At 45.1% G+C, this 25,855-nt stretch overlaps 1 long non-coding RNA gene across 1 annotated transcript in view; it reads left to right on the forward strand.

The window, feature by feature from the left end:
* The first annotated feature begins 466 nt into the window (after positions 1-466).
* Positions 467-25,855, forward strand: part of LOC144761895 (uncharacterized) — a 191,232-nt gene continuing 165,843 nt past the window's right edge. The window contains exon 1 of the long non-coding RNA XR_013595937.1: positions 467-561. This is a non-coding gene — a long non-coding RNA (uncharacterized LOC144761895). The remainder of the gene's footprint in view (positions 562-25,855) is intronic.

A 25,855-nucleotide genomic window follows, 5' to 3' on the forward strand; every position in this document is an offset into this window, starting at 1 on the left:
TCAAGGCCCATAGAAATGAATGGGAAAGTATTCCTTAATTGCGATTCGCAATTTGCAAATCGCAATTAAGGAATTTTAAGAAATCTAAAAAAAATGCGATCTTGTACATACATACCTATTTGCGATTCTCAAATAGCGATTTCTTAAAAATCGCTATTTGAGAATCGCAAATCAGGTTGATGATACATATGACCCAATGCCTCTCTCTTAATGGGGCTCAGGTTCGATCCAGCATGAACTGCCAGGCCAGGTCCTCCTTGAAATGGAACACTAGTAACCCAAGACTGGTGTCGCCCTGGTTAGGGCTCTTCATTCGGGTGTAGTTTGATTCCAGTGGCACAGTGAGCACAGGACCCACATACCCTTTACCTCGTGGAGTGTTACATCAAACACACAAAAGATTTTGGGATTATGTGCCTGTCTATGTCTGTCGATCAGTTGTCTTTTTTATATTTCGCTTTTTACAGGGGGGACTACAGGATGTCAGGCTCACTTGTACAACTGGTGATATGAACGAGCAACCTCTTCAAAGCATTGATGCTGAACAAATAATATGGCAAGGTACAATAAACATGTTCATCTCTAGCATGATGTGGCCATGTGTTCTATGACATGTATAATTTTAATCTTGCATTTTTGTAAGGCAAAATGATGTGTATATTATAGTAGAAGAATTGGTGCACACTTTTATAGAATGGTTGACATATATCTTGGCTGTTCGAGTGATATGTTTCTTTAGGTATTTGCCTGTACTTAAATATATTCTAAAGTGTACCAAAAAGAAGCAGTTGATTTTGATGGTGGCATATGGGAAGGCAGTGCCTGTTTCTGGGAAGAGGTTGGATTCCTTTCTCTTTTGGAGAGTCGCTATCTTTTTTCCTCCACTTTCATGTCAAGACTTTGGACCACAAACTCTTCAATAATGCCATCCATAAAGATGTAAAAGTCCATTAGTTTGAGTCCTCACTAATTAAAAGACACACTTACACAAATCACATATTGCACAATTGGCCTTATAGGAAATGGTTGATTTCAAGTGCTTTGGGAAAAGAAGACTGCACCTAGGCTGAGGGATAGTGTTGAAGTTTCAAAGTAGGGTTGGTGTCCAGAATATCTTCCACCTTCTCCTCTCAGCTATTTATCATTGCTCTTTTGTTCACATTCAAATACATGTCTGTCATGCTGATAAGGCGAGGTAAGGCAGCTTGCTGACAATGCCACTTATAAGCAACAGCAAAGAGGGACATATTGCAGCTGAAAGCCACTGCTGCAGTGGTTGTCTTGGAGATGGGCAGATGCCAGGGGCCCAAAGGCATGCTTTTTCATGGTACTGGTCATTCTAGCACCATCATTACTGGTATTCTTCACTTGACGTAGAACCATCCTCCCATTATTCATTACGTCACTGTAACAGAATATGACGTGGAGAGCTCTGAAAGAATGTCAGCCTTTTTTTCGTAGAGGGGTGAGGAGAAAAGGTTGCTAAAAAAGAAATACATAGGGTGTGAGAGAGGTTGTGTATTAAGACTCAGTGTGAGGTACGAACCTATAACTTTTGTGACATGACAATTAGGCCTGCTGAGTAAATCCAGAGGCTGTGGGCCCTGCTAACCTGTGGGATAGGGCTGCACCTCGGTAATGTAAGATTTTAACAGAGAAAAAGCACCAGTTCGTCTTTAACTCTTCTGAGTGCATCATTTTGTAGTAGAAGCGTGCACCATTCAAATGTATTAAGTGGAGCACTGTGAAAGTGACACTTCATATTTATTCACAGTCTAAAAATGACTCCTACACTTATCAGTATAAGGTCAATTAATCACATTTCCAACTGTAGCACTAAACAAATGCAATCATGGAGTTAACGCCATTACTATACCCCAAACCCTTAATCCTATACCCATAATACTTAATCATAAATCCAGACCTATATCCTTCACCCTTCGCTCTAAATCAGAACCATTGCCTTGGCTGGCTGTTCTTGTATGCCTCTTCCAACTAAATCCCAAACCCTGGGTACCATTGCATGTTTACTATGTGGGAAGATAAGGAAGCAAAGGTAGCTCGGATATCGTATCTGGAAAAAGGCGAAGAAGGCTTCAGCGTGAGCTGACCCAAAGGCCCCAAAAAATAGCTCAGCACTGAAGGGATAAGGAGGTTCAGGACATAGGGGGCTAATTCATTCCCACATAACTTGGCTTTGAACGAAAACTTTTACATACTGCCCGGCGTGGACTCGCTTGACTAACAATAGCCATTGCACGTGCGGAAAAGCCTTTTTAGTCTGTATATCATCCGTATATGGTTTCCTGTCATTATTTTCAATGAAAGTGGTGCTCCCAAGCCACCCACAATGTTTGGTGGTGCATGGATCGCCAAAATTCACTTTTTGCCAGATGATCAGACTTCAAGAAATTTGTTGGTCGTTGATACGGCTTGAGAACCTCCGGAGCTCAAGAACTCGTCCAAAGCTGAAAATTCAACTCATATGACTATACATTTTCATATGTCAATATTTCAAAATCCATAGGTGGATTTACTTAAAATACGAATAGCATATACAAACTTATGGCCTTTGCCTGCATGCTAAATTTGGAGCCATCCTGTCCAGCTGGTTTAAGCTATCTTTTGGCAAAACATCTGGAGTTTTAAAGGGTGCATAATATTTTGACCCCACTATAATTACCCCTTTCAAGAAACTGCACAAGTTGTCATGCCAGAAGGCCAAGCCCAGTGACCTCTTGGTTGCTGGGCAGGTGAGTAGTTTCAGTGATGTCACTGATGATGTCAATGTTGATATAAGATAGGAAACTGAGGCTCAGATTTACTAATTTTCCATGCAATGCAGTACAGCAACCAAGTGGGGAAATACATCATAGAGCCATATATACTCAGATCGGCCTGCTGCTGCTGTCATCCCTGCACTGCCATTCTAACAAGGCTGGCTTGCACAACTCACAGCCTCTCACCATGGTGCACAGCTGAGCATCCACTGTCTAGGATAGAAATTGTCCTGCTGGCATTCCCTTCCAGGACAAAATCCTATACACAGCCAAACTCAGAAGGATCCCATGGATTCGGGAATCCATCAACTAAGTTTTGGCAAAGCACAGCAACCAAACTTGCTGCACTGCGTTGCATTGCAAAAATGGGTGAGAGAAGAACAGCGCCATATCGACTAAGATATGGTAATGGCTTTCTCTTCCCCAGCAATGGTGCACTTTATCTTATCATGCACCAGTGTAAACACTCATGCACCCTAGTGTAAGGGTGTAGTCGTTCTAACAAGCATAAGTTTTGAACTGAAAGTGCACCCTTCCATTCCAAACACTATGCTTTAATTCTTTTCCCACTCCGTATGTATGTATGTATGTATATAGCGCTTATAACCCGGGGGTCTCTAAGCGCTTTGCCTTGGGAACCCGTCCTGGCTTTTCCCTGTGAGATAGCCCCTACAGGGCATCCCCAAGGTGAAAGCCAGGCATCCCGCCGCGGGGGGGCCGTTGTGGAGATTAAGCAAGCTTAATGCCCAGAGTTGCAGAGTGTGAACCCATGATTAGGTCTGGCACCGAAGCGAGAATTATGAGTCCGTGGACATTTGAGCTCGAGACCCTGCCGCGTCGGGAATTGAACCCTGGTCCCGGGTCCGACCTCTGCTTCAGGGTCTGCCTGCTCTAACCAGTGAGCCACACTTCTCCGTATGGGTGGTGTGCAGTACAGCACAGCACATGTAAACAGTTGGAAAAATGTGGAGAGATTTAAAACTTGTTCCACCAAGGAGGCATACAATTTTGGCGTAAATTCCTATCTGCAAATGTTAGTAGATAGGGATCTGCATTAAAACCCATGCATTGGAGCACCTATGTACCACCCATGGAATGCCCACTTGGTGTAAATAAGCACAAAGTAGTGCATATTGCTATTTTTCATTACTTTAGTCAACTTTCCAATGAAAATAATGCTTTGTGTTGCAACATAAATCCCAACACAGCGCTTGCATCTTTTTTGAGAAATAAACACATTTCACCTTGTTTACGCTGGCTGTTGGGATGTGCAGCGGCAACACCTCAGCAATGGCGGAAGCGTCCCCCCTCCCTTCGGTACTCTCAAAAACATTAAAAATAAATTGATAATAAAACAGGTTTAAAACCCGTTTTATTATTATTTTATTTTTCTTGTGCCAGGTCTTGGGAGTGGGGTCAGGCTGGAGAGGGAGTGGTGGGCACTGCCTTCACTGAGCATGTGGGTTTTGCTTGACATCTGAGGCCAGCCAAACCCACATGGGTAATGAAGCTCTCTACAACCCCAGCTGCATTGCTGGGTTGGAGAGCGCAGGCACTGGCTCCCAGTGTGACTTGGAGCGCAAATCATTGGCGCTCAATCCTGAAGCTGCTCTCATGTATGAGAGCAGCTTCAGGATTGGAGAGCAGCTTCAGGTTTGGCCACAAGGCAGTCTGGGAGTCTGTCCCTGCCTGCAGTGGAGAGGAAAGGAGCAGAAAAGCGCAATCCTGGTGGGCAGCAGGTAAGTTCTGTTTTATTTTGTTAATACTTCTCCTGCTTCCGTCTCCCCCGCCTCTTTTCACTGACATAAGCCGCTCCTGAGGATGTGTTAGTTTCTGATGCAACGCCTAGTCTGGCTATTTTAGTAGATTTAGCTTTGCTTCAGGGCCAGACTGGGAACCAAAACCGGCCCGGCAAAGTGCCCGGCCGGCCCCCGGGGGGAGGTCTGAGCTCTTTGCCGGGGCCGGTTTTCGGCCGATTTTGTTGCAGGGCCGATTTTGCAGCTATGCTGCATAAACGGCCCTGTAACAAAACCAGCCCCCAGGGGCCCAAAACCGGCCCCCACCCTTGCGGCGCACCGGGGGATTGCCCAGTGCCCGCAACGGCCAGTCCGGGCCTGCTTTGTTTCAAAACCTGAGGCTGTTTGTGCTGATCTGCCTCAGTAAAGCACCCTCGACACAAAGTGACGCAGAGCAAGGTAAAGCGTTTTTTTTGTGCTGCGTAAAGGCCACCTCTCCAGCGCAAAACAAATTTTGTGCACCACATATTAAATACCATGTGCTGCTTGGCATTACCAGTGCAGAGCACATGTGGATATGTCTGCCACACCTTTTATACTCATGGTGCTCCTGTAAGATACAGTGAGCAAATATCTGGGCTTCATAGTTGCACATGAAAGTATCACTGTTATGGCCATCCATTTAGAGACATCTTTGTTGCAATTAAAAAAAACATGAAAAGAACAATGAGCAAGTGATTTGCTCCAAAACATCACATTTTGAATCGAGGCTGGTTAATTGCTGGAAATATGCCACCTCGGCTGTGTCTGGCATACTTGAAGGTGGGCACATCCTGCTACTTGGTGACGTGGCGGTCTCCAGCATCAGCTTCCTGACTGAAGCCATGAGGACTGAGTCTGCAAGGGTCTGGGATGGCCTCTAACAATAGGATGTTGGCAAGGAGGCCAGCACATTCCTCAGCTGGGCGGGGGCCATGACAGGATGTTCTATGAAATGCTGTTGCCAGCTTTTTAATTAGGCGGGTTTGCTTCAACATGGCATTGTTTGATTTCCTGGTCAGTGCATTGTGCTCATCAAGGGGCTTAGGCACAGTTTGCTTTGCTGCACAAATCAGCTACTCCAGGAAATGCGATTTGATCAACAAGCACTGTTTGTCCTGCAGTGCAAGTATTGACGTGTTATTCTCACTGCTGGTTGGCAGGCAACCACTGTCTCCACAATCATGTCCCTAAACGTGAGGGTCATGTGCAGAGTATGAAGTTACTTAATCTCAGCATACTCTAAGTGTGTTCATGTATTGAATTTGAACCTTTGATGTTTATCCAATTTTTTTCTACATAAAAAAACAATTATAATCTGTACATGAAAAACCACAGAAATTCACTAGTTCTGATTAGCAGCGGAAACACGGCTCCCGCCGTTACTCATGACACCCACCGTGTTTTTATCTAGATAGTCTGACTTGTGTTCTTGTGTCACTGCCAAAGTGATTGATTCCACAAGGGCTACGACGTGAGTTATGTTGTTCATCGTGAGCATCGATAACTATAATTTCATTAGGTTTGCATGCTGGAGAAAGAGTCATAACTCAGTTTCAACTGTTTCATTCTGTGGAGAAGTGTGGCTCAATGGTTAGAGCGGCAGACCCTGATGCAGAGATCTAGCCCGGGACCAGGGTTCAATTCCCGCCTCGGTGGTCTCGGGCTCAATTTCCTCGGACCTGATAATTCTCTCCTCGGTGCCTATTCTAATCATGGGTCCAACTCTGGGCAATAGCTTGCTTACTCTCCACAACGGCCCCAACAACGCTAGGATGCCTGGCCCAGGAGTGGGCACTTCACAGGGAAAAGCCAGGAAGTGTTCCACAGCGGTATGTGCCGAGATGCCTCATGGGTGATTTGTGCGCTATACAAGTACTACACATTTAAATTGTAAATAATTTAAATTCCTGCTGTGGAAGGCCTTTCTTTGGTGGTGCTCAGCCAGGACTGGCCACAAGGCCATCCACAGAGGGAGCAGCTAGTCCCTGTGACCAACCCACAATGGGTTGTCAACTTCTGCTAAGCATTGCCTTTGGCCATGCACAACAAGGTTTGACCGCAGCTCCAGGCCAAGCTGTCAGCTCATAACCCCTGGTGCGCACTTTCTTTGGGAGTTGTTAAACAGCCAGGCCATGCCACAAATCTGTAGTTGGGTGTCATCCCACCACTAGTTGTCAATGCAGGCAGCCAAACTTTGCTAGACATGTTCTTTAGCTGTGTGGGCAGGTTTTTCTCCTATTGTTTTCCCATGAAAAAAAAAATATATATATTTTTTTTAAGTGACAAATCTTGATTTTAATGAAATTCACGATGTCAAGCAGAAAATGGTGCCTTTATTGTTGTGCACAATATGAAGACTGCAATCAAAATTTCGTATGGGGCGCTGTACCATATGTGGTCAGACAGACTGTGTGCATCTGGCAAATCTTTGCGGTGCGTAACTTAAAACGTGCTCCGTTCCATTGGGAGCTATCTGTCTGGGACATTGCTCCTGTTTAAAGGGTGATGTCCAACATGATATTCCGGGCCTGGCGGGAGGGGGATTGCTGTGTTTTAGCGGATTTGTACCCAGGCGAAAACTTTATTACATTTGAACAAGCTTTTGATGACTTTGACTTGGGGCAGGGACAATATATACAATACGTAGCCCTAGCTAACATATTTAAAGAAGTATGGCCCATGTCCCCAGCGATCCCACAGCTTATGCAGACACTAGATATTCTACTCACTTGCGGTGCGGGTAGTCGTCTCATATCACTATTGTATAGGGCTATGGGGGAGGGCGCCAGTGCCCCTCCACCCGGGGTGTTTGCTACTTGGAACGCCTACCTTGAGGTACCTTTGGAGGACAAGGACTGGAGGGCCATGGGTGCACTTACACACTCGGTCTCCTGTTCATCCACTACAGTCATGCATGGCACATATATCACCCCAGTTAGACTACAACGCTGTCCCTCAAAAGGCCCATCCTATGCCCTCGGTGTCGTAGGGAGGGGGCTTATTTTCTGCATCTGGCTTGGGAATATCCTGAGGTTAGATGCTTCTGAATAGAGGGGGTGGAGCGGATCAGAGGCGGCGTGAGTAAGCGATTACAGTTGACACCTGTCCACTGCTTACTGGGGTTAATACGGAACCCAAAAAGCAGGGCAAGATAGCATCCAGCCTTCAGCAATTATTATTAATACTAGCCCGGTGCAGAATCGTTATTGTGTGTTGATCCGGACGTGGGCCCCTGAGGTATTAGCATGGATGCGAGATGTGCGTGAATGGACATTATCTGAAATGTGTTGGGGGGGTGTGTGGGTGCACTGGGGGAGTACCCATGGTACCTGCCTACATGTCCCTGTACCAGGTGGCAGGCACTGTGCAGTGCCTGTCACGCAGCGCAAGGAGATGCAGGGATGCTCCTTTTAACATCGCAGCGGTGCTGCTGGCAGCAGCGACCGTCGCAATGTTAATCGCCAGAATCCGACCGCCGCAGTTGAATTTTGACTGCGGATCATCCTAATTGGACCGGCAATCATGCCGCGGTCCTTGCGGCGGTCTTTTCCCTCTACCATGGCGGTTAGGGAGGCTTTCCGCCCGCCATTCTAATAGACCCATAAATGTCTGTTTATTATGCTTAGGAAACCGAACGGGTCTTGGCTCCTAACTACAGCAAGGCTGAACCAATATACTACGTAATAAACACAACAATTGCCAGTGCTGGGGAATTTCTTTAGAACAAACTATTCAACCTTATGGCGTGCATCACAAAGGACATACACACCTGCTTTAGGAATTGCAGTGATTATTTATTTCTTTTGTTATCTGATTTTTAAATCTGCATCATTTTTTGATTTTATGCATGGGAACAACAAACACTTTCTATATACATTTATATACAAACAAAACTAAATAAACAAGTGATTCGGTATGTACAATGAATAAACAACTTCCATACAACTCATTCATGGCCTTCCATTCATACAAAACATACACTCTGGTCCCAGTGTCAAATAAAATGTTAAATTCAACCAATGTACAGTCTATTCTTGATCTACTTTAAGTTAAATTTTAACTTTTCAGACAAAAAAGGAAAAACAAAACAATTTTTTTCTCGTGTTCCCCTAAGGGGTTCCTTTAAGGTAGACTCTAGATGATGACCTGGGACCTGGTCGGTCGACGCGTTTCGAGCCCTGTAATTGTCAGGGTTCTCTTCAGGACCAAACATTTACTCTAATGTGGGTCATAACTCCAACACGGTGTTCCGTGATGCAGAAAAGAGGAAAGGCTGTTCTGTGGGTTTTCAGTTCGGCAGGTGGAATCCGTTGCGGAGTGTAACTCCGCGTTGCTAAGGTAGTCGGCTCTCGCTCCAGTCAGAGACTGTAAAATCGGTAGTGTTATGTAGTCAATACATGCCCATTAGTTTGAATGCCGTATAGAGTATGTGCCGCGCTGGTTCTCACTCATAAAGAGGAAGGAGTGAGAACCAGCGCGGCACATACTCTATACGGCATTCAAACTAATGGGCATGTATTGACTACATAACACTACCGATTTTACAGTCTCTGACTGGAGCGAGAGCCGACTACCTTAGCAACGCGGAGTTACACTCCGCAACGGACTCCACCTGCCGAACTGAAAACCCACAGAACAGCCTTTCCTCTTTTCTGCATCACGGAACACCGTGTTGGAGTTATGACCCACATTAGAGTAAATGTTTGGTCCTGAAGAGAACCCTGACAATTACAGGGCTCGAAACGCGTCGACCGACCAGGTCCCAGGTCATCATCTAGAGTCTACCTTAAAGGAACCCCTTAGGGGAACACGAGAAAAAAATTGTTTTGTTTTTCCTTTTTTGTCTGAAAAGTTAAAATTTAACTTAAAGTAGATCAAGAATAGACTGTACATTGGTTGAATTTAACATTTTATTTGACACTGGGACCAGAGTGTATGTTTTGTATGAATGGAAGGCCATGAATGAGTTGTATGGAAGTTGTTTATTCATTGTACATACCGAATCACTTGTTTATTTAGTTTTGTTTGTATATAAATGTATATAGAAAGTGTTTGTTGTTCCCATGCATAAAATCAAAAAATGATGCAGATTTAAAAATCAGATAACAAAAGAAATAAATAATCACTGCAATTCCTAAAGCAGGTGTGTATGTCCTTTGTGATGCACGCCATAAGGTTGAATAGTTTGTTCTAAAGAAATTCCCCAGCACTGGCAATTGTTGTGTTTATTACGTTGTTTATTATGCTTAGCATTTATTGCGGAAGAGGGGTTCAGTAGCTAGTCTGATCTCTTGAACTGTACTATCATATTCAAAGACGGTATGATTCTTATTGCTCCGTGGCTAAAAATGTGAAAGTCAGCAGGATAGATATAGCAGAATAGATGGACTTAGGAATGTTGTAGTGACTGTAAATTCTGTTATCAGACTTACTGCTTTGTGTCCTGCAAAAGAACCAATCCGTATAGCACGTTTGTCGGAAGTGTTGAAATGTTTGTGAAAGTAAGAGAGAGAGGAGTTGACCTAACGGCTAGGGCGGTCAACCTTGAATCTGAGGAACCGGGTTTGAGTCTCGGCAATGACGCCGAACGGTTGTACGGCTTTACAACGCGTGCTTTTACACCGCGTGCCGTTACAACGCGTTTTTTTCAACGCAAGTCGTTACCATGACTTGCGTTGGAGGGGTGCGGACTTAGGAATTTTTAAATTTACTATTCTAACACCAGCCTATGTACAGTAGGGAAGGTGTTGGATAGTAAATTAAAAAAATCCTTGTCCTGCAGCGCCCTCCAGCGCAAGTCGTAGTAACGACTTGCGTTGAAAAAACCGCATTGTAACGGCACGCGGTGTAACAGCCGCGTCGTAAAGGCTGTTCCCCACGCCGAACATCCTGTGATTCTGGGCAAATCACTTTATCTCCCCGTGCCTAACAAAAATGAATGTGTCCTCATGTAATGCAACCGGTGCTATGTAAAGCACTCTGATACCTGATTCGGGTCAAGTTTGTGCTATATAAAACTCTGTTAAATAAAAATATAATAAAAAAACATGGGAAAACGTTTTTGACACCCTCCACCCCTGAAACCCTGCATGGATATTCGTGAAAATGTGCATTTGGGACCTCAGCTGAATTAAAGTGTTTGCAAATGTTTGTGCATATCCGCACACAGGGTCAAAGTATATAGGGAAATTAAAAAATATACTGTTGCAAAGGAAAGTGTGGCGGTCTCAGCCCAAAGAGGCCGAGTCCTTTCAGGGGGTGAGGACACCCACATTATTCTTGAGGAGTCACACCTCTGCGACATAAGAAGTAATTCCCAAATGAGGCATAGTTCAGTTATCGTCTCTTTATTGGTGGTGAAAAAAGAGCAGATCTGACTCATTACGACTCCTCTCTGGAGTCTTTCTCATAGAGGTAGACATGTGTATCTATGTGTATAAATATGTGTGCGTGTGTGTGTGTGTGTGTACTTGTATTCCATTACATGTATTCATTAACGTGTCGGTGTGTGTCAAAATGTGGAGTGATGTAATAAATGACTCATGTCAGTTTACCACACTTGTGTTAGTTATGCACCACTGACTGCATCAGTTACTTCACCGCTACCACCTGGCAGTCGTCATGTTCTCACTAGAAACGTTACTGTTAAGCGTGTAGCATATCTGTAAGGAGATGCCTCCAGTCTTTTAACATTTCATATCACACATCATCCTTTCCAGAAGGAAACTTTCTCAAGGCATCCAGTGTTTCAAGTCAATATAACCGGCGTTTTTAATGTACACACGGGGAGAGATGGGTTAAGTCTTAGTACATGGGCAGTTTTAGGAATATTAATTGCCATGATTTACAATCATCTTTGTGAACGTAGCTTTTATGAACTTACTCCAATGCCAAGAATTGGAATCATAGACTCGACTCCTAATAGGACAGGAGATGCAAAAGAACCAAAATGTGGGGCGGCATATTATACATAATTGCAAGGGCAAGTGATAAAAGCTTCGACAAAGCCAATATATTTGGATTTGTTATAGTGCATGCACACAGACAAACAAACAGGCACATATCGAGGTATATCACAAAAAACATGCACATTTGCTGACAGAGCGGCACATCTACAGACATTCACATTTGTAGACACCGACTTAAATGGACCGCAAGACCAGCAGATACCAAAGCACACCGACCCACTGGCTCCCACTCACAAGCACCACCAGACAATAACCACTCATGGACCCACATCAAGGGGAGTATTTTTCTAAGGGCCTGGACCCTGAAGGCCCCCTGCAGAGGCCAGATCGAAGTTTACTCCCATTTGCCCTCGAGGGGGGTTGGCATGGATAGACCTGTGCCACCTGAGGGGGGACCCAACAGACCCATATTACTCTTGTTGGGGTTGGCAAACTATGTCTACTCCTATGTTGATCTTCTGCTCCCGGGTGGACCACTTAGAAAATTAGGAGATTTCAAGAATGACATCAAGTGCTTAATTTGAGCCGGTAGTTTCCGGTGCTCGGCCCTGGCACTTAATTGCCATCACCTGCACTTATGACAAATCCTGCAATTTAAAGATGAGCAGAAAAACTGTTGTTTGTTAATTCAATATACATTAAAAAACAACTAATACCTGCCACCCAAGCCATTCTTAAACCTTTGGGGGCCTCAAACAGTTTGAATTGTCACACTTGTAGCAGTGTGATGGTTAGTAGTTGTGTAAGTACAGTGGCAATGTGTGGTGTAACTGCGGTGGCCTCTTGATGAGGGCCCCGGTATTTATGTTTTTTACAAGTTATGTACTGATGGCATCCAAGTCTATTGTCTAAGATCATCACATCAATCAAGCACAGTCATTGAGATACCTTGTTTTCCACCAGCATGACCATGGTAAGAATGGTAAATTTGTATCTCATATCTCTCTCCACTGCTTGTTTCAGCACCCCACAACACATATAGTGCAGTCTCTAAACATCACACACAACACCATTCTTCCCATAAAAATCACACGTTAAAAACAGACTTCACCAAATAGACACTACAAAAGCAGTAGCTTCTTACTTGTTCACATGAAGTGCTTTGGGGCCTTGTGAGAAGTATGAGGCACTATGCAAACATGTATGATACTATATAATAATGTACTGATTTTTCCAGTGTCTTGCCTATTGTGACCATAAGTAAGTAGCCCAGCCTTGTTTGGTGGGTCGAGGGGCAGAAAGAGGGCATTAGTTTATTTGCAGCAGTGCTGCTTCATCTGCTGAAACAAGGTCTACACTGTTAATATGCAGCAACAGTATTAGAACATCCATTTAGGAATTTCAAGGCAAATTTGCACCATTCTGGGTTATGTGGCAGAGCTGTACATTTTCTAGTAATGTTTTCCAATCTTGGCGAAAGACTGTCCTCTAGAGATTTAACAAGCGTGAGTCATGTTTCCTGGGGTCCCAGGGCAGTCAGAGGACTGGGCTCCAAATGTTACTATCTCAGTCATTTAATACTATCCTCCCAGGACCACAGTACAATTGAAACCCAAAGTAGATAACCAAGTACCCCTCTTTAGTGCTTGACTCCCTCAGGATAGTGAGACTCTGCAGCCAAAGCCTTACTCAAGGAGATGTTGTGGGTGTAAGAGCACAGTTAACCCCTTCCGTGCGTGGCTGTTTCCCCTGCTGTGCTGGGGGGCGGGGGGCACGTACAGCACCCCGGTGCTCATGACGAGGTCAGCTCGTCATGAGCTACGGCGCTACGGTGCTCATGACGAGCTGAGCTCGTCATGGTCACACCCGGTCCCATGGAACGTTCAGCACAGCAGAGGAATCAGCCCAGCGTGCGAGCGTTCCACGGAACGGGCGCGGTCATGACGAGCTCAGCTCGTCATGAGCACCGGAGCGCCGTAGCTCATGACGAGCTGACCCCGTCATGAGCAACCAAGGGGTTAACACAGTAATACTGCTTCAGTCAGTGCCTTTATTTATAAAAAGAAACACACTTTAATGCACATATGCCTGGGCATGAAATATTGATAAGCAAAGTAAACCAGAACTATCTTTCCTTCCTGGCCTCAGTGATAATACAGTGCTAAGCACAAAGGAATATAAAATATTTTACATGATGGCCTAGGGCCAATTGTATCTAATGGTGCAAAGTCTACCAAACTCAGAACACCAGGAACTAAAAGAGCAATAACACAAGTATCAGCCCTGCACTTGCTACAAGTGAAGCTTAAGAGCTTGGGGTTTCATTTACTAGTACTGGCATGGTTCCACGGTTTCATGGCACCTACCACAAAACTTCTTGGGCCCAAAGCGACGCATGGAAACCCTATCCAAAAAAGCATGAAGTACCTACCAAAGCCTAGCAAACACCAGCAGTCGCTTGTTGTGCAACACCCATTGCCCAGTGCCCGACATCTAGGCACAGTGAGCTGGAGTCCACAAGCTCATGAGCCAGTCCAAGGATTACACTTGGTCTGGTGCCAGCAGGCCAGAATCCCTGCATTGATGATCAGTATCGTTCAAGCCCCTATGTCTGGGGAAACTGGCAGTAGTGGTAGAGAAATGATGGTGGTAAGGGTGCCCACCGTCTTGGGACAGGCATGACTCTGGCCACTGACACAGCAAGAATAAGGTGAGTCAAAGCACTAGGAGTCTAAAATTAAATGCAAATATTTCCAGAACTGCACATCCTAAAGAGATACACCGAACCGACTCACAGTAACGTCCTCTTGCTATGTCTCTGAAACTGTAAAGTAATGGAAATTCTGAGGGAAGAAACGCAATGCATGCACAGGCTTCCCTACACCACGGACAGGTAACAAATGTAGGACATTTATCCACAGATGGGAACGCCAAGAGTTTTTCCCTTGGGCCCAAACAGTGCAGATGATGATTCAATGAAGAACGCAACCAGTGGAGGACACTTTCTATACTGAAGTTGGCACAGTCACGTGATTTTACCCAGCTTGAAAGGAAGGTAGTCACCCTTGGAGTGCTACATCTGCTTGGCTGTTTCCTCAGCTGCACTTGTTGGCGCTTCAGCCTTGGAAGTTGAGATTCCTGGAACTCTGTACTGGTCAAAATGAACAGCAAATAAAGAGCTGACCAATCGGCTTGGCTGGCATCCTTGAATTCGGTTAGGCTCCTTTAATCACAGCAGTCATGGACGCTGCATGCTCAGCATCTGCTGCAGCAAAAGGACCCTCTGCTAGGATTGGTCAAACCGTCCCACATAATAAGTGTTTACTGGACCCAGACAGAAGGCAGTGACAGACAGGAATGAAGACTGAGGAAGGAAGAGGGGGTGGAGTAGGGAACTCTCTGGTAATGGCCTTGTAGGAACTACAGTGGCAAATGGCCTGAGGCTCCTATCCACATGAACAACTTTACTAGGACAAGAGGGAAAGGAGCATGTAACTGTGCATGCTCCAGGTCAGCAGAGACCTGGGCAGCCTTGGACAGGGTCTGAAACCATTCTCAGTTCCTACACACACCAGGGGCCATATTATACATATGCCACACACACCTTTCAAAAGGTGCATCTGGTGCAAATAGGGAAATTGCAGCCTGTTTTCCAGAATGTGATACCCCCCAGGGCAGCCGTGAAACTTAAGTGAAATATGGAGCAGCTGCTTCAAAGTCTCTGTTATGTTATGTTATTGAAAATTTGTAGAGCGCACATTCACCAAACAGGTCTCTTGGCGCTCTACGTGTTTCACATTGCAGGCAGCATGCTGTCTGCAATATCAAAATCAATATCAAGAGGGGAAAGGGAAACCCTTGCAGCTGGATGCAGTGAGTGACTGCACCCACCTGCAGGGGGATGGCTGGGGGGGTTCCATAGCACCACCTTTCACCCCTCCCAGAGTGCTGTCTCATGATAGCCTTTTCACAACATGTGCGTCACTGCTATCAGTATTACAGAAGGGGACACACAAGCACCTATGTACCCATTTGTAATACCATTGTGCCCCGGGGACGCACAAAGCAGACGGTCATACCCGCTACACCACCGGGGTCCCAATGTATAATACAGCCCCTGGAGTCAAAGAGACTGCACCATGCACTAAATTATACATACAACCACCAACACAGACAGGTTTGCACATTTATCCAACAATCAAGTCCCACACTACATGGAAATGAAGGAGCCTATCAGCCTCTCCCCTTCATATGGAAAAAGCAAGTAGACATATCCCCCTTAAGGGCAAAGGAAAAAGGCCAGCCATTTCACTATATATCACTATGCCGTCACTGCCAGTCTCACGAAGCCTGGGTGGAGAGGGCAGGTACCAAATAGATGCATTTTGGGTGCCAATTCAACACAAAGCACAGTCCTGGTCCCATATTATGATAAGGGAGCACTTTCCCTGTTGCGTCACAGCGCAAACAGGGAAAGTACGCCCTATTAAGGTGAATGCACTGCCCTCTGGGCAGCTGCAAACTCAAGGGCAGCGCATTCAAGTGAAATACAGAGCGACTGCATCAAAGCTGCGTTGAGTTTCAAAGTGCAGGCAGCACCCGTCTGCACTTTCAAGAGGGATTAGAGATCCCCTTGCATGTAGATGCAATAAGTGACTGCACCCGCCTGCAAGGGGATGTCTGGAGGGTCCATGGAGCCCCCTTTCTCCCCTTCAAAGGGCTGCCTGTAGGAGGTGCCGTTAAAGTGTGCCACCCTTTTGTGCTGCACTTTCAGTGCGCCTCCTAAAGGCATGCTTGCCTCTGCGTCCACATCCATAGTATGGTGTAAGCCGCCAGCACTATCAGGGGTCGCACAACCATATGGGCCCCCTTCTGTAATACCAAAGTGCCGCAGGAGCGCACAAAGCTGTTGCGCATTCACGTGTGCCCCCTGGACACTTTCTGCAATATGGCCCCTGGAGTTTCAGATCAGGAAACACTGAGAACCACCACTGAGCTCACGTCGAGTCCAGGGGGGAAAACAACAGGAACTCCAGGAAACCTACACAGGGCACAGATGCCAGGCACGAGACACTCCATTCCAACAACAACTGCTCCCTGCCATACACAGCTGTTAGGTGACCCTCCCCCATGCCAGCTAGCCACTCCTGATGTTTTAGCCAACAGCCCAGGCATTCTGGATATGGTAATCTCACATTTACCTATTATAGTTAAAAACTCACGCATGCAAAGTGATGATGTCTAGAAAACGTCAGGGCAAGCACAAGGTATCCCACGTGACGTGGAGCCGCGTGACACCTTGGCGTATTTAATCAAAACATAGTAGCCCCAGTTCCACTCGACCTTGAGTGAGTGAGAATGCCTTATTTCCAGACGAGTGTGTTTTCTATGCATGCGCTGGCTGTCATCCACTCACGCTTGGCATTCACAAAACCCCGCACTCAGCACCAGTTGTGCCTTTTGTAGCACACGGGCAGCGTTTGCAGGTCACCACAGCACGCCACTTGGCCCACGCGATCCGGTTTTCTTCCGTTTGTTTACTAGCATCGTTTACATGACTCCATAGATACAATAATTTTAATCAGCATTTCACTAGTGGATAAAAATACGTACATGCCTTTTTCCCACGAGAACCTTTCGTTTTGTGGTCTTTTGAGGAAGCTGGCGCTGGCAATTCATAGCAGTAGTGGTGGCAAATGAAACCGAGGCCGCGGCCGCGCGGAGGGGGCCATTGCTTCATCAGTGCGCAAAGAGGCAGATTTGAGTCGGCGCGCGATGGATGTCGGAAACCAAATAACCAAAGAGCCGGGGTTACAGATAGGTCACATCGATTGCGCAGCTAAGAAAGGGTCACTCACCTATCTGAGGGATAGTGCTGCCCCGTCGCGTGCAAGAAGACTGAACATGAGCACGAGAAGTTGAAAATTAATCCATTTTTGCCCAATCAGACAATGTTCCTCATTTGCAGCGGTGGGAACAATGACTGCAGCTACAAGGACAGCAAACTCGTTCTCTGTTCACGTAGTAACAATAAAAAATACACAGACCGAGATAGTGAAGTAAAGGCAGTGCTTAATTTGTAATGGAATGAGTCCCGGTGCCCAAAGTTCTCTGCTCTAAACCCCCCCCCCCCCCCCCACCCCACTGGTGCAATTAAATGTCGAGCCACTGAATACCAAGGCTGCATAGTCTTGAATTCACCTTAAACTCTTTAATCCACTTCCAGCAACTCCTTGCCTCTTTATCTAATTCTTACAGCCTCCTGCTTTCTCCCTTTATGAGGGGCTTTCCGCATTTCTCTTCCTCCTTCTTTCCACTTGGTTTGTTTACTGTCTCTTGCTCTTTGTTGCATAAAATAAGTGCCGGTCCCGAAAAATAAGTGCCAGTGCCCCCATCGGCAACCACCGTCTCAAATTAAGCACTGCCCGGGTTTGTTCTGTAACATTTGCAAACATCAAATGACAAATATTTGGGAGTCTTATATTAGGTTAGCAGACCATACTGAAGTCTATAGAGCTTCAGTGTAAGGATTTTCAAAGCCCTAGACAAAGTGACAATTTGCCTTTCAGCCGCCATTTATGAGGACATTTGTTACAGTCTGGTTCCAGTTTCTGGTGGTTTCGAAGAGCAACTGCCTACAGTGGCTTTAAGGTAGCATGGGCACTGCACCCAGGGGAAAGTAGGACCCTCTGCCACACCACTGTCCACGGGATGGCTTTGGCACAGGGAGTCATAAGGCCACTGTAGTGCAGTTCAAGGAAGAGAAGTGACCATTGGGGAGTTTGGTCAGGGTTACACACAAAAGCTGTGACACAGTAAGTCATCAGATTCCTGAATGTGAAGACAACACACGGTACTGTACACATCTGTGAACCAAATGAACAGAACCAGGCACATAGGGCTAACCCAACAGAGAAGGCATCTGTGGCCCAGTGATCACTCAGAGTCTACAGGTGCTGCTAGAAACCTTTCTAAGTAGATCTAAATGTCTCTTGTAAAACACATCCAGGTGAGTTGCTAATACCCTTGGCATGAGGTATACAGATATTAGAACCTTGGAATGTTGAGCACTTATTTGAAAACAATGGAGTGCTCTGTGCTTCTAATGGCAGGTAGAAGCCCAGAGCATTAGCATTCCAATGTTTGATCACAGCAACAGTTGTGAACAAAGGCCTCACGGAGCCCGAGGTGATTTCAACCCCTTCGGCCTCCGTGAGGCCTTTGTTTTACAAATTAGAAAATTCTGCCCTCCAGTAGCGGGCTCTACCGGTCATTAAAGGCCCGCTCCCTTGTTAAAGGCCCTCTCCTTCCGTTCGGGCCTTTAATGCTGTAAGGCTATAAAAGATTCGACAAGGCCCTACTGAGAGGCAGAGGCTGGGGAAAAGCTGAGTAGTCTTGTTATCAATTAGCTTGCAGCAATAGACCCCTTCTCGGAGGCAGCAAATCTGGACGGCACCCGATGCAGTGGAGAATCAAAGGCTTCTTGTAAATAGTGGTTGAGTGTATCTCAGGCTTTTTCCCAGATTATTGCTATAATCTAGTCTGCTTAAATGTATTCAAAGTATGTAATCTGAGCTGCATTCTCTGTTCTAAAATAATTATTGCGAAGTTGTGACAAAGGTTTCAATAAAAATGATTCCCATGCTACCTTAAAGCCACTGTAGGCAGCTGGTCTTCGAAGCCACCAGAAACTGGAACCAGACTGCAACAAGTGTCCTCATATATGGCGTCTGAAAGGCAAAATGCCATTTTGTCTAGGGCTTTGAAAATCCTTACACTGAAGCTCTATATACTTCAGTATCACTATCAGTACTATGAAACAAATAAGCCCTTTATATTTAACATTCATACTTAAAACAATAAACATATGTAACCTAAAAAGGGGATCTCTGGAGGTGAAAAAACACAATATTTATAATAGAATGAGACTGTAGTTGTACAGGAAAATAGAAATCAAAATTCTCTGTTTTGCTAGCCAATCAAAAATCCTATCTACTCGCTTCTATCCTTGGCTCCATGAGGTAGAGCCTAGAAAAGTCACTAAGGTCCAGTGACTCAATCCTAAAACTACTACCCTGACTTGCTAGGGGCAAAACTCTTCAACAACCTGCCACATAAAGTCCAAAACGGAGAGGGCTGCAGTGCATTCAAAATTATTTTACTGAGCTATTCAGGAGATACTTCACTCCTACTCCAGGGGGAAATGACTTCTGTCAGTGCCACACTTTGCCCATAAATGGGAGCGCTCTTTGAAACAACTCTTGTGATGCATATATGCATTGTATTTAAAGCATTATCTCACAAACCAAAAGGCCATAATATATTAATGTAGATTAAATGCCACTCCCATTGTTTCCTACCACATTAAAATGCTTTTTGGTCACTATCTCTGTAACCTATTTCTCAGATTTAGTTCTTGATGGCCTGATGATTGCTCGATCATTTGAGGTGAATGTGACTATTGAAGTATTAGAGATGAGTTTTATTATATATTAATTTTAGGTTCACTAACAAATACTTAATTCCTGTCTAAATTGCAGCCATATTATTATCCTGACAAAACATTGCTGACCTGGGGCAGAACACTGAAGGACATTGATGGACTGGTTCTTACAGTAAATGTAAATCTGCTGCAAAAGATTTGTTTTGACTTCACAAAGATTTGATAAAGATTTCCTAGAGTAGACAAAAAACGGGTAAAAGTCGCAGGTCTTCAAGAGCACTCGTGCACATAAAATCAAAAATCAAATATATCTTTATTTAGATATAAACATATATCTTTAAAAGAAGTTACAAAGTTCACATTGTGTAGCTACTGTTAAAAACAAGAAGAAAACATGTAACAGTTAATTAGCCAGCAGTAATGAAAAAAGAGGTTATCCGCTCTTGGACCTCCTTAATCCATAACGGGTTAAAATAAAAATAAAAACAAAAACACAGGGCAATAATGATGAGAAAAAGAATAGGTTAAAACGTGTTGTGCGAGATACTTTTTCCATCAACCCTTTTGTAAATTACCCGTTGTCCATGATGCCGTACATGTGCAAGACCGCCAACAGTCCTAAATCTCTATGTTAAGATTTCGTTTTGTCCCCCCTCAAAATTAAAAAACTGTTGTGGGGAACATCAAAATTAAAAAGTATTGGGGGGGGGGGGGGTGCGTTAGCAGGACCCAATTTGGTTAAGGTTGTGGTATGCCAGCTGAATGAATTTTGTGAGTTTTATATTTAAAACGGTGTTTTCGGGGTTCAAAGCCACCATAATCGCTTGCCTACAGGATCGGACGCCCTGGTTGTTCCATTCAACTTTAAGTTTGGACCTACGTTCGGAGTTAAAGGCTGGGCAGAGGCAGACCACATGCATCAGAGTTTCAGCTGCTTTGCCACATCCTCTGCAAGTTACGTCCTCTGCCATGCGTCGCCATGAGGGTAGATCTTGCAGAAATCGCCAATCACCCATTCTGATAGCGGTAAAACTACGTTTAAGATACAATGTGTATGTGCAGGCCAAGTAAGAGGCAGGGACTAACCGGCTGTATGAGTTTAAAAGAGCCCAAGCTTGGCTGCGTTTTGAAAAGTGTGCTTTGTCCATGATAAGAGATTTCATTCTCGCACATTTTTTAATCCCCATTTTAAAAGCTGTCTGACTGGGGTTAAGGGCCCATAATTCACTCGCTGAGATTTGCTGAATTGCGTCCTTGAAGAGGCGACCAAACGTTCCATCTGAATTTTTCTGGGAGATTTCTAACCAGACTAAGGATTCCAGCGTGCCAGGGTCCGCCTGCCTCAGTTTGTGGCAGAGGTTCAGGTATACCCCGATGTCTGAGGCCTCATAGTTTAGTAGCCCCAACTCTAGTCTTATCTGTGCAGCAGATGCAGACTTTGGTAACTGGAGAACCTTTTATAAATTTTAGTCGTGTGCCTATTCAAAGCGGTGTTCAATTTACCCCTGAATGTCTCCATGCCGTATGATAAAGTGGGGCCACTTTTAGCTCTCATTACTTCTAAAAGAGGCATTAGAGTTGGACCTGAGAGTTTTTTAGAGAGCTTGCCTAGTGACAGCGCTAGGGTCGTGGCTTTGACTGTGATCTCTTGACGCTGTTTTAAAAGGTTGCGTCTAGAATCCAGATGGACACCTAGGTATTTGTACGATTGGCCAGTGACGAGGCGTACACTGTTAAATGACCACCCACCGCCAGTTTAACGTTTCTTACCAAAGGGGACAACTTGCGTTTTCTTTAAATTTACCTCTAGCTAATTCAAGTTCGTATAGCTGAGCAGTTTGTCCAGGAGCCTTTGTAGCCCAACCCTCGTAAGGCTAAAGAAAACCAGGTCGTCAGCATACAATAGATTGCTTAGTGCTAGGCCTCCCACCTTTGGGGGATGGCTATTTGTATCATCCAAGGTCGTCGGGAGATCTGCTATGAACAGGTTGAAGAGGAGGGGGGCCAGCACACATCCCTGCTTCACGCCCCTAGTTGTCATAATTTTCCGCGAGAGATGTGTGCCGGACCCCAACTTCACCCGGACCCAGGTACGGGAGTGTAGTTGGATAATGGCCTCCAACAAAGACTCTGGTATCCCCCACTTCCTTAGTTTTACCCATAAGGCCGCCCTGGGGACGCTATCAAATGCTGATTTGAAGTCGACAAAGCAGCAGAACACTGACCTGGATGTTAAAAAAGCTTTGTCGACAATGGTTGATACTGCTAACAAATTAATCCTAGTCCCTGAGTTAGCAGTAAACCCTGTTTGATTCATCGGCATCAGGTTGTGGTCTTTTACCCATAGCCTCAGGTCCGCCAAAAGTAGGCCTGGGTAGTGCTTGGCCTCGATGTCCAAAAGAGCGATGAGTCTGTAGTTGTTGGGTGAGTCGCGTGGACCTGATTTGTAAATTGGGTGGATAATAGCTCCCCGCCATGAATCCGGGATTGTAGCTGTTTGCAGAGCGTAGTTGAAGAAGAGATTTGTTAGCGTTCCAGACCAGAAGGCAATGTCCGATTTAAACAGGCTCTGTGGCAATCCATTAGTGCCTGGCGCGCCATTGGCTCTTGCTTTTGTTATTGCTTTGGCAACACCTTCTTTTTTTTGGTCCTCATTTGCCTTGCCCTCAATTTGGGAAATACCAACCACCATGCGTGTCCTCCTCTGAGAGTCAGGCCAGAAGATGACCTTTACCCGACTCCAGCTCCAGAACGCGAGTGTAATAGAATGGTGGCAGAAAGATCCCAGGAGGAAGAGAGACTTTGGGAGCTTACGCTGACTCCATCAAGGTATATTTCAACCTGTAGGACTACCATCGTGACGCGGCCAGACCCAGACCAAGGAGTGTTAAGGGCATAATCATAGGACCCGGGGATAAAAAAAAAAACAAAAAAAAACCTGGATTACTATCTCCACTGGGTCAACAGGTCCCAAAAAGAAAGACTACTTTTGTTGCATGGTCTACTCAAATCCATTTTCGATGTTTCATATAGGGATGTAAGCCAGCCAGAGTTTAATGGAGCAGTTTATCTACCCAATGAATACAGATTTGTCTTCTGGCCAGTAAAATGGCATAGAACAAAAAGGATCTCGCCTTGCCAATAATACTGTCTTCCCACCCGAAGATCATAAGTGGCAGAGTGATTGACAGTGATGTATTTAAAATGGAGCTTAGAGTAGATCTCACTTCCTCCCAGAACTGGGCAATGTTAGGGCACTCCATGAACATATGAATATCCGATGCTTCCATTAAATTACATTTGTTGCATTTCTTGTCTGGGAGAAACTTGGAGAGTCTCAACGGAGTAATATCTGCCCGATGAACTGTGAACAGGTGGTTACGTCTTAACCATGATGGTTTTACAATTTTATAAAGGAGGGCGAAAGATTCTGACCATATCTCCTCGTACTGAAAGCCAGTCATCTCCCCCTAAGTTCATCTGGGAGAACAAACTCCCCATCAATTTCTTCCATCAACTGCCAATACCATAGGACAACTTCTTTACCGCCACTAGATCGTTCCACCAACATCTGCTCCAAGTTACTGGCCTTACCTAGTTGTAACCCTTTACCACACTGGGCCCTGACCCAACTATCAAGTTGGATAAACTTAAATCTGGAGAGCCCTGAGCCTATATGCTCACGTAGTTCATCCCAGGCTATTATTGATCCTTCCACCAATAGCTCTCCCCATCTTGTGACCCCGGCCTCCTCCAACGAAGAGGACAGGCTATCCCTTAAACACAAAGGTTGACCCGGGGAGTCCCATATTGGGGCAAAGTTGGAATAGTAGGACAGCCCCAATTTTTTCCTAATGAAAAACCAATCATTGGCCCATGACTGTAGAATTTTAAGTTTATTTTTTTGAAAAACATCTGGCTCCCAAATTTAAAGAGAAACCCGTCAACTGGTAGATTTGCCCCTGTTAGCATAGCTCTATATATCGACCCGCTAGGAAGATTAGATGGTATTTTTAAAAGCATCCTAGAGTGTGACAACTGGAAGGCCCATGCATAATATAATAGGTCAGGCAGAGCAAGACCTCCCTTTTCCCTTCTCCTCCTCAGCTTCTTCCATGCGAGTCTGGTGGATTTATAGTTCCAAATGAAGGAATTAATTTCTCGCTGGCACTTGTCTATCGATTTAATGTCAAATGCTAAGGGGATGGCATTGAAAACAAACGTAAATTTGGGGAGGATAGACATTTTAACCAAATTCACCCTACCCAGTATGGAAAGGGGCAGGTGAGTCCAAGATTTTAATTGGGCTTTACATTCCTTTGATATTCGGTCCAAATTGGTGGGTCCAATATTACCCAGATCTTGCGTAATGCGTATCTCGAGATAACGCATGGAAGTCGCAATGTTTACTTCCAATCGCAGATCCGGTATGTTCCATGCCATAATTTCAGTTTTGCTCGAGTTAATATTATACCCCGAGATACGCCCAAACTCCTCAGCCCGCATAATAACAGCAGGGAAAGCAAGAGCTGGGTCTGAGGTAAGGACCCAAATATCGTCCGCATACAGTGCTACCCGCCTTTCCCACTCCTTAAATTTAAACGATGGAATATTTACCTCCTCCCGCAAAACCTGAGCAAATGGCTCAATATATAAATTGAAGAGGAGGGGGGAAAGCGTGCAGCCCTGCCTTGTGCCTCTTGTGATATTAAAGGCATCTGTCAGAGCCCCGTTGATTAGCAGCCTAGCTGTAGGAGACCCATACAGCAGGGCGATGGTCCTACAAAAATACTCCCCAAAGTTGAACTTCTTTAGTACATCATTCAGATAGGGCCAATTAACCCTATCAAAGGCCTTGGCTGCGTCTAGTGTAAGGGTGGCCAATGGTAGGGAAAAAGCTGAGGCGATATCTATTGCACCTATCAAGTCGTGCGTTAGGTCAGATAATTGGCGTCCCTTAATAAAGCCTTTCTGGTCTTGATGGATGATGGTGCCAATTACACTGCCCAATCGCGCCGACATGATCGTAGTGAAGATTTTATAGTCACTATTCAACAATGATATCGGTCTATAAGACCCACATTCCGATAATACTTTCCCTGGTTTAGGGATAAGAACAATCGTGGCCTCCCCCCATGATTTTGGCGGTGGATCCCCTTCACTTAAAATGCCATTAAAGAGAGCCGTCAGCACTGGGATGATGGACTCTCCCAGTGCTCGATACATCTCTCCAGGGAGACCGTCAGGGCCCGACGATTTTCCTTTTTTTTATTTTCCCTATGGCTGCCCTTACCTCGGCCTCGTTTATTTTCATCTCTAGGCTGTTCCGCTGTGCTGTTGAAAGAGTTGGGAGCATGATTCCCTCTAGCCAAGTGTCTCTTGCTCTTGCCACCTGGTCATTGGGAAGGTCCTCCGTATAAATTGCCTGGAAAAATTCAAAAAAGGCATTGCCAATCTCTGAGTTCGACGATCTTACTACAGCCTCCCCTTCTACCTTGATTTCTTTAATGTACTTCAGAGCTTGATCAGACTTTGTCTTCCATGCCAGGACCCTACCTGCGGCCTCACCAAATTCAGACAGGAAGATTTTGCTCGCCTCCCACCTTTTACTGACCCTCTCTTGCAGTATGATTTCCAATTGTGATTTTAATTCGGCGAGTCTTGTCTGCTCTTCTAAAGATCCTAAAGATAGGCCAAGATTTAACTCTATTTGTTTCACTTCTTGTTCCAAGCTGGATGTCAAAAGTCTGTATTGCTTCCGCCTATAGGAGGCTCTGCTAGTAATGCGGCCTCTTAAAAAGGCCTTGAATGCCTCCCAAACCACAGCTAGGCAGGCAGAGTCAAGGTTTAACTCAAAGTATGAAATGGTCTCTGCCACCAAAAAGTTAACTTCTTCATCCTCCAGTAGGATTGTCCGGTCAAACGACCAAGATGAATGATTTAACT

Source organism: Lissotriton helveticus, chromosome 6 (genome assembly GCF_964261635.1).
Source record: "Lissotriton helveticus chromosome 6, aLisHel1.1, whole genome shotgun sequence".
In the NCBI taxonomy this organism is placed as follows: domain Eukaryota; kingdom Metazoa; phylum Chordata; class Amphibia; order Caudata; family Salamandridae; genus Lissotriton; species Lissotriton helveticus.